Source organism: Rhipicephalus microplus, chromosome X (genome assembly GCF_043290135.1).
Source record: "Rhipicephalus microplus isolate Deutch F79 chromosome X, USDA_Rmic, whole genome shotgun sequence".
NCBI lineage: Eukaryota > Metazoa > Arthropoda > Arachnida > Ixodida > Ixodidae > Rhipicephalus > Rhipicephalus microplus.
Genome location: NC_134710.1, coordinates 72,147,359 through 72,157,175, shown reverse-complemented (window position 1 = coordinate 72,157,175; position 9,817 = coordinate 72,147,359). Strand labels below are relative to the sequence as shown.

The 9,817-nt window shown below is 41.2% G+C and overlaps 1 non-coding gene across 1 annotated transcript; it reads left to right on the top strand.

The window, feature by feature from the left end:
• Window positions 1-953: 953 nt before the first annotated feature.
• TRNAP-UGG (transfer RNA proline (anticodon UGG)) lies at window positions 954-1,026 on the top strand. The gene has a single exon. It is a non-coding gene; the product is annotated as a tRNA-Pro (tRNA).
• Window positions 1,027-9,817: the final 8,791 nt, after the last annotated feature.

Genomic DNA, 9,817 nt, shown 5'->3' with positions numbered 1-9,817 from the left:
GTCTTGCATAGAACACTGCATTAATGTGTTGCAATGTAACCACCATTTATGATCGCTAGCATGTTAATTTAGTAGTTTCGTAATGTGTTTTATTTAAAAGGTAATTTTGCTTCTGCATCACAACAATTAGTAAGCTAGATGCCGATGATTCAATCCCTCATCATGCACATTTAAGAAATATTGTGATTTGTACACAGTATTGCATGTACTCAAGATGTGGACGTCTATTCAATTTACACATTATATTGCTTTGCACTAGATTCAGACGTAACATGCACACAATTCAGTAATTTCCGCATGATACGTCTTTCCATAAGATGCGGAGTCCGCATCATACGTCTTATGCGGAGCCCGCATCATACGTCTTATGCGGAGTCCGCATCATACGTCTTCCATATTCCAATAATTCCGTATGTGAGGTCTCCGCATCTTACGGAACGTTTCAGTAGGGATCCCGGCCGAGCCCGAAGTCTTTTTCAGTTTATTTTTTTTTTAAAGTAGTCGGTTTGGAGCATGAACTTAGGTTGGCGTCGCCATTCGCATTTTCCTTTTGCGCGATTCTTCTTTTTCCGAGCGTCTTTCCAGGTGGAGATGTCGCTTTTGAAATATTTTATCGGTAATTTACTTCTTGAAAAAACATTGTTTTCCTCATTAGTGCTTATTTGCATATGTTGGTTGTTGGACTAAGGGTATGATACTTGCTTAGGGTGCGAGAGGTCCCGGGTTCATATCTTGGAGGAGCTTGATGTGTTTTTCAGTTCTTAATTTTTTTCAAAAGTAGAGCGTTTGGAGCAAGAAGATAGGTTGGCGTCAACATCCACATTTTCCTTTTGCGCGATCTCTTTATTTCCGAGCGTCTTTTCTCAGTTACTGTTGCAGTTTTGAAATTTTTTAGGGGTAATTAACTTCTAACAAAAACATTGTTTTCTTCTTAGTGTTACATTGCATGTATTGGTTCGTTGGTCTAGGGGTATGATTCTCGCTTTGGGTGCGAGAGGTCCCGGGTTCAAATCCCGGACGAGGCCGATTTTTTTTTCAGTTTCATATATATTTTTTCAAGGAAGTACGGCGTTTGGAGCATGAAGCTGGGTTGGCGTCGCGATCCGCATTTTCTTTTTGCGCGATTCCTCATTTCGCAAGCGTCTTTTACTGATGACGGTGGCAGTTTTGAATTTTAGTAGGGGTAATTCACTTTTAGGTAAACTATTGTTCTCCTCATTTATGTTTATTGGCATGTGTTGGCTCGTTGGTCTAGGGGCATGATTCTCACTTTGGGTGCGAAAGTTCCCAGGCTCAAATCCCAGACGAAAGCAATTTTTTTAAGTTTTATAAATTTGTTTCAAAAAGTTGGGTGTTTTAGCATGAAGCTAGGTTGGCGTCGCGATCCGCATTTTCTTTTTGCGCGATTTCTCGCTTCCCAAGCGTCATTTACTGGTGACGGTTGTAGTTTTGAAATTTAATAGGGGTAATTCAGTTCCAGCTAAAATATTGTTCTCCTCGTTAATGTTCATTTGCATGTGTCGGCTCGTTGGTCTAGGGGTATGACTCTCGCTTTGGGTGAGAGAGGTCCCGGGTTCAAATCCTGAACGAGCCCGCTTTCTTTTTTAGTTTTATACAATTTTTCAAGGAAGTAGGGCGTTTGGAGCATGAAGGTAGCTTGACGTCGACATCCACATTCTCCTTTCGCGCAATTCCTTTTTTCCCGAGTGTCTTTCACCGGTGAGAGTGGCGGTTTTAAAATTTTGTGTGGGTAATTTACTTCTAGCTAAAATATTGTTTTCCTCATTAGTGTTTTTTCATGTGTTTGCTCGAATAAGGCTTAGGGTGTGAGAGGTCTCGGATTTGAATCCAGGACGAGCCCGATGTCTTTTTCAGTTTATTTATATTTTTTTTAAAAGTAGTGGGTGTGGAGCGTGAAGTTAGGTTGGCGTTGCCATTCGGATTTTCCTTTTGCGCGATTCTTCTTTTGATTGATTGATTTGTGGGGTTTAACGTCCCAAAACCACCATTTGATTATGAGAGACACCGTAGTGGAGGGCTCCGGAAATTTTGACCACCTGGGGTTCTTTAACGTGCACCCAAATCTGAGTACTAGGGCCTACAACATTCCCGCCTCCATCGGTTTCTTCTTTTTCCGAGCGTGTTTTCCCGGTGGAGGTGTCGGTTTTGAAATATTTTATGAGTAATTTATTTCTTGGAAAAACCTTGTTTTTTTCATGAGTGTTAATTTGCATGTGTTGCCTGTTGCTCTAAGGGTATGATAATCGCTTAGGGTGCGAGAGGCCCCGGGTTCATATCCCGGAGGAACCCGATGTGTTTTTCAGTTTTTAAAGTTTTTTTCAAAAGTAGAGCGTTTGGAGCAAGAACATAGGTTGGCGTCCCCATCCACATTTTCCTTTTGCGCGATTCTTTTTTTCCCGAGCGTGTTTTCTCGGTGACTGTGGCAGTTTTGAAAATTTTTCAGGGGTACTTACCTTCTAACAAAAACATTGTTTTCCTCATTAGTGTTACTTTGCACGTGTTGGCTCGTTGGTCTAGAAGAATGATTCTCACTTAGGGTGCGAAAGGTCAAGGGCTCAAATCCCAGACGAGCGCAATTTTTTTAGTTTTATAAATTTTTTTCAAAAAAGTAGGGCGTTTGTAGCATGAAGATAGGTTGGCGTCGCGATCCGCATTTTCTTTTTGCGCGATTTCTCATTTCCCAAGCGTCTTTTACTGGTGACGGTTGTAGTTTTAAAATTTAATAGGGGTAATTCAGTTCCAGCTAAAATATTGTTCTCCTCATTAATGTTCATTTGCATGTGTCGGCTCGTTGGTCTAGGGGTACGATTCTCGCTTTGAGTGCGAGAGGTCCCGGGTTAAAATCCCGGACGATCCCGCTTTCTTTTTTAGTTTTATATACTTTTTCAAGGAAGTAGGGCGTTTGGAGCATGAAGGTAGCTTGGCGTCGCCATCCACATTTTCCTTTCGCGCAATTCCTTGTTTTCCGAGCGTCTTTCACCGGTGAGAGTGGCGGTTTTGAAATTTTGTATGGGTAATTTACTTCTAGCTAAAAAATTGTTTCCCTCATTAGTGTTTTTTCATGTGTTTGCTCGAATATGGCTTAGGGTGTGAGAGGTCCCGGGTTCGAATCCAGGACGAGCCCGATGTGTTTTCAGTTTATTTATTTTTTTATAAAGTTGTGGGTTTGGAGCATGAAGTTAGGTTGGCGTCGCCATCCGCATTTTCCTTTTGCACGATTCTTCTTTTTCCTAGCGTCTTTTCCCGGTGGAGATGTCGGTTTTGAAATATCTTATGAGTGATTTACTTCTTGGAGAAACATTGTTTTCTTCATTAGTGTTAATTTGCATGTGTTGGCTGTTGGTCTAAGAGTATGATAATCGCTGAGGGTGCGAGAGGTCCCGGGTTCATATCCCAGAGGAGCCCGATGTGTTTTTCAGTTTTTAATGTTTTTTTTTCAGATATAGAGCTTTTGGAGCAAGAAGATAGGTTGGCGTTGCCACCCATATTTTCCTTTTGCGCGATTCTTTTTTTCCCGAGCGTCTTTTCTCGGTGACTGTGGCAGTTTTGAAAATTTTTCAGGGGTAATTACCTTCTAACAAAAACCTTGTTTTCCTCATTAGTGTCACTTTGCACGTGTTGGTTCGTTGGTCTAGAAGAATGATTCTCACTTAGGGTGCGAGAGGTCCCGGGTTCAAATCCCGGACGATCCCGCTTTCTTTGTTAGTTTTATATAATTTTTCAAGGAAGTAGGGCGTTTGGAGCATGAAGGTAGCTTGGCGTCACCATCCACATTATCCTTTCGCGCAATTCCTTGTTTCCCGAGCGTCTTTCACCGGTGAGAGTGGCGGTTTTGAAATTTTGTATGGGTAAATTACTTCTAGCTAAAAAATTGTTTCCCTCATTAGTGTTTTTCATGTGTTTGCTCGAATATGGCTTAGGGTGTGAGAGGTCCCGGGTTCGAATCCAGGGCGAGCCCGATGTGTTTTCAGTTTATTTATTTTTTTATAAAGTTGTGGGTTTGGAGCATGAAGTTAGGTTGGCGTCGCCATCCGCATTTTCCTTTTGCACGATTCTTCTTTTTCCTAGCGTCTTTTCCCGGTGGAGATGTCGGTTTTGAAATATCTTATGAGTAATTTACTTCATGGAGAAACATTGTTTTCTTCATTAGTGTTAATTTGCATGTGTTGGCTGTTGGTCTAAGGGTATGATAATCGCTGAGGGTGCGAGAGGTCCCGGGTTCATATCCCGGAGGAGCCCGATGTGTTTTTCAGTTTTTAATGTTTTTTTTCAGATATAGAGCTTTTGGAGCAAGAAGATAGGTTGGCGTTGCCACCTATATTTTCCTTTTGTGCGATTCTTTTTTTCCCGAGCGTCTTTTCTCGGTGACTGTGGCAGTTTTGAAAATTTTTCAGGGGTAATTACCTTCTAACAAAAACCTTGTTTTCCTCATTAGTGTCACTTTGCACGTGTTGGTTCGTTGGTCTAGAAGAATGATTCTCACTTAGGGTGCGAGAGGTCCCGGGTTCAAATCCCGGACGATCCCGCTTTCTTTGTTAGTTTTATATATTTTTTCAAGGAAGTAGGGCGTTTGGAGCATGAAGGTAGCTTGGCGTCACCATCCACATTTTCCTTTCGCGCAATTCCTTGTTTCCAGAGCGTCTTTCACCGGTGAGAGTGGCGGTTTTGAAATTTTGTATCGGTAAATTACTTCTAGCTAAAAAATTGTTTCCCTCATTAGTGTTTTTCATGTGTTTGCTCTAATATGGCTTAGGGTATGAGAGGTCTCGGGTTCGAATCCAGGACGAGCCCGACGTCTTTTTCAGTTTATTTAATTTTTTTTAAAACTAGTGGGTGTGGAGCGTGAAGTTAGGTTGGCGTCGCCATTCAAATTTTCCTTTTGCGCGATTCTTCTTTTTCCGAGCTTCTTTTCCCGGTTGAGATGTCGGTTTTGAAATATTTTATGAGTAATTTACTCCTTGGAGAACCATTGTTTTCATCATTAGTGTTAATTTGCATGTGTTGGCTGTTGGTCTAAGGGTATGATAATCGCTGAGGGTGCGAGAGGTCCCGGGTTCATATCCCGGAGGAGCCCGATGTGTTTTTCAGTTTTTAATGTTTTTTTTTCAGATATAGAGCTTTTGGAGCAAGAAGATAGGTTGGCGTTGCCACCCATATTTTCCTTTTGCGCGATTCTTTTTTTCCCGAGCGTCTTTTCTCGGTGACTGTGGCAGTTTTGAAAATTTTTCAGGGGTAATTACCTTCTAACAAAAACCTTGTTTTCCTCATTAGTGTCACTTTGCACGTGTTGGTTCGTTGGTCTAGAAGAATGATTCTCACTTAGGGTGCGAGAGGTCCCGGGTTCAAATCCCGGACGATCCCGCTTTCTTTGTTAGTTTTATATATTTTTTCAAGGAAGTAGGGCGTTTGGAGCATGAAGGTAGCTTGGCGTCACCATCCACATTTTCCTTTCGCGCAATTCCTTGTTTCCCGAGCGTCTTTCACCGGTGAGAGTGGCGGTTTTGAAATATTGTATGGGTAAATTACTTCTAGCTAAAAAATTGTTTCCCTCATTAGTGTTTTTCATGTGTTTGCTCGAATATGGCTTAGGGTGTGAGAGGTCCCGGGTTCCAATCCAGGACGAGCCCGATGTGTTTTCAGTTTATTTATTTTTTTATAAAGTTGTGGGTTTGGAGCATGAAGTTAGGTTGGCGTCGCCATCCGCATTTTCCTTTTGCACGATTCTTCTTTTTCCTAGCGTCTTTTCCCGGTGGAGATGTCGGTTTTGAAATATCTTATGAGTAATTTACTTCTTGGAGAAACATTGTTTTCTTCATTAGTGTTAATTTGCATGTGTTGGCTGTTGGTCTAAGGGTATGATAATCGCTGAGGGTGCGAGAGGTCCCGGGTTCATATCCCGGAGGAGCCCGATGTGTTTTTCAGTTTTTATTGTTTTTTTTTCAGATATAGAGCTTTTGGAGCAAGAAGATATGTTGGCGTTGCCACCCATATTTTCCTTTTGCGCGATTCTTTTTTTCCCGAGCGTCTTTTCTCGGTGACTGTGGCAGTTTTGAAAATTTTTCAGGGGTAATTACCTTTTAACAAAAACCTTGTTTTCCTCATTAGTGTCACTTTGCACGTGTTGGTTCGTTGGTCTAAAAGAATGATTCTCACTTAGGGTGCGAGAGGTCCCGGGTTCAAATCCCGGACGATCCCGCTTTCTTTGTTAGTTTTATATATTTTTTCAAGGAAGTAGGGCGTTTGGAGCATGAAGGTAGCTTGGCGTCACCATCCACATTTTCCTTTCGCGCAATTCCTTGTTTCCCGAGCGTCTTTCACCGGTGAGAGTGGCGGTTTTGAAATTTTGTATGGGTAATTTACTTCTAGCTAAAAAATTGTTTTCCTCATTAGTGTTTTTTCATGTGTTTGCTCGAATATGGCTTAGGGTGTGAGAGGTCCCGGGTTCAAATCCAGGACGTGCCCGATGTGTTTTCAGTTTATTTATTTTTTATAAAGTTGTGGGTTTGGAGCATGAAGTTAGGTTGGCGTCACCATTCGAATTTTCCTTTTCCGCGATTCTTCTTTTTCCGAGCGTCTTTTCCCAGTGAAGATGTCGGTTTTGAAATATTTTATGAGTAATTTATTTATTGGAAAAACATTGTTTTTCTCATTAGTGTTATTTGCATGCGTTTGCTGTTGGTCTAAGGGTATGATAATCGCTGAGGGTGCGAGAGGTCCCGGGTTCATATCTCGGAGGAGTCCGATGTGTTTTTCAGTTTTTAATGTTTTTTTCAAATGTACAGCTTTTGGAGCAACAAGATAAGTTGGCGTCGCCATCCACATTTATTTTGCGCGAATCCTTTTTTGCCGAGCGTCTTTTCTCGGTGACTGTGGCAGTTTTGAAAATTTTTTAGGGGTAATTACCTTCTAACAAAAGCATTGTTTTCTTCTTAGTGTCACTTTGCATGTGTTGGCTCGTTGGTCTAGGAGTATGATTCTCGTTTAGAGGGCGAGAGGTCCCGGATTCAAATCCCGGACGAACACAATTTTTTTCAGTTTTATAACATTTTTTTAAAAAGTAGGGCGTTTGGAGCATGAAGCTGGGTTGGCGTCGCAATCCGCATTTTCTTTTTGCGCGATTCCTCGTTTCCCTAGTGTCTTTTACTGATGACGGTGGAAGTTTTGAAATTTAGTAGGGGTAATTCACTTTTAGCTAAAATATTGTTCTCCTCATTAATGTTTAATTGCATGTGTTGGCTTGTTGGTCTAGGGGTATGATTCTCACTTTGGGTGCGAGAGGTCCCAGGTTCGAATCCCGGACGAGCCCGATTTCTTTTTTTATTTTATATAATTTTTCAAGGTAGTAGGTTGTTGAGCATGAAAGTAGCTTGGCGTCGCCATCCACATTTTCCTTTCGCGCAATTCCTTGTTTTCCGAGCGTATTTCACCGGTGAGGGTGGCGGTTTTGAAATTTCGTATGGGTAATTTTCTTCTAGCTAAATTATTGTTTTCCTCATTAGTGTTTTTTCAAGTGCTTCCTCGAATATCGCTTAGGATGTGAGAGTTCTCGGGTTCGAATCCAGAACGAGCCCGATGTCGTTTTCAGTTTATTTATATTTTTTTAAAAGTAGTGGGTTTGGAGCATGAAGTTAGGTTGGCGTCGCCATTCGCATTTTCCTTTTGCGCGATTCTTCTTTTTCCGAGCGTCTTTTCCCGGTGGAGATAATGGTTTTGAAATATCTTATGAGTAACTTACTTCTTGGAAAAACACTGTTTTCTTCATTATTGTTAATTTGCAGGTGTTGACTGTTGGTCTAAGGGTATGAGAATCACATAGGGTGCGAGAGGTCCCGGGTTCATATCCCGGAGGAGCCCGATGTGTTTTTCAGTATCTAATGTTTTTTTTTTTCAAAAGTAAAGCGTTTGGAGCAAGAAGATAGGTTGGCGTCGCCATCCACATTTTCCTTTTTCGCGATTTCTTTTTTCTCGAGCATCTTTTCTCGGTTACAGTGGCAGTTTTGAAATTCTTTAGGGGTAAATAACTTCTGACAAAAACATTGTTTTCCTCCTTAGTGTTACTTTGCATTTGTTGGCTCGTTGGTACAGGGTTATGATTCTCCCTTAGGGTGCGAGAGGTTCCGGGTTCAAATCCCGGACTAGCCAAGTTTTTTTCAGTTTTATAATTTATTTCAAAATGTAGGGCGTTTGGAGCATGAAGCTAGGTTGGCGTCGTGATCCGCGTTTTCTTTTTGCGCGATTCCTCGTTTCCCAAGCGTCTTTTACTGGTGGCAGTGGCAGTTTTGAAATTTAGTAGAGGTAATTCACTTCATGCTAAAATATTGTTCTCCTCATTGATGTTTTTTGCATGTGTTTGCTCGTTGGTCTAAGGGTACGATTATGGCTTAGGGTTTGAGAGGTCTCGGGTTCTGATCCCGGACGAGCCCGAAGTCTTTTCAGTTTATTTATTTTTTTTTAAAAAGTAGTGGGTGTGGAGCATGAAGTTAGGTTGGCGTTGCCATTCGAATTTTCCTTTTTCGCGATTCTTCTTTTTCCGAGCGTGTTGTCCCGGTGGAGATGTCGGTTTTGACATATCTTATCAGTAATTTACTTCTTGTAAAAACATTGTTTTCCTCATTAGTGTTAATTTGCATGTGTTGGCTGTTGGTCTAAGGGTATGATAATCGCTTAGGGTGCGAGAGATCCTGGGTTCATATCCCGGAGGAGCCCGATGTGTTTTTAAGTTTCTAATGTTTTTTTTCAAAAGTAGAGTGTTTTGGAGCAAGAAGATAGGTTGGCGTCACAATCCACATTTTCCTTTTGCGCGATTTCTTTTTTCCCGAGCATCTTTTCTCGGTTACAGTGGCAATTTTGAAATTTTTTAGGGGTAATTAACTTCTAACAAAAACATTGTTTTTCTCTTTAGTGTTACTTTGCATGTGTTGGCTCGTTGGTCTAGAGGAATAAATTTCGCTTAGGGTGCGGAAGGTCCAGGGCTCAAATCCCGAACAAGCGCAATTTTTTTCAGTTTTATAATTTTTTTTCAAAAAAGTAGGGCGTTTCGAACATGAAGCTAGGTTGGCGTCGCGATCCGCATTTTCTTTTTCGCGATTCCTCGTTTCCCGCGCGTCTTTTACTGGTGACGGTGTCAGTTCTGAAATTTAGTAGGGGTAATTCACTTCTAACTAAAATATTGTTCTCCTCATTAATGTTTATTTGAATGTGTTGGCTTGTTGGTCTAAGGATATGATTCTCGCTTTGGGTGCGAGAGGTCCCGGGTACATATCCCGGACGAGCCTGATTTATTTTTTAGTTTTATATATTTTTTCTAGGAAGTAGGTCGTTTGGAACATAACTAGCTTGGCGTCGCCATCCACATTTTCCTTTGGCGCAATTTCTTCTTTCCCGAGCGTCTTTCACCAGTGACGTTGGCGGTTTTAAAATTCTGTATGGGTAATTTACTTCTAGCTAAAATATTGTTTTCCTCAATAGTGTTTTTTCATGTGTTTGCTCGTTGGTCTAGGGGTACGAATATGGCTTAGAGTGTGAGAGGTCTCGGGTTCGAATCCAGGACGAGCCCGATGTCTTTTTCAGTTTATTTGTTTTTTTAGGTTGTGGGTTTAGAGCATGAAGTTTGGTTGGCATCGCCATTAGCATTTTCCTTTTGCGCGATTCTTCTTTTTCCGAGCGTCTTTTCCCGGTGGAGATAATGGTTTTGAAATATCTTATGAGTAATTTACTTCTTGGAAAAACACTGTTTTCTTCATTATTGTTAATTTGCAGGTGTTGACTGTTGGTCTAAGGGTATCATAATCACATA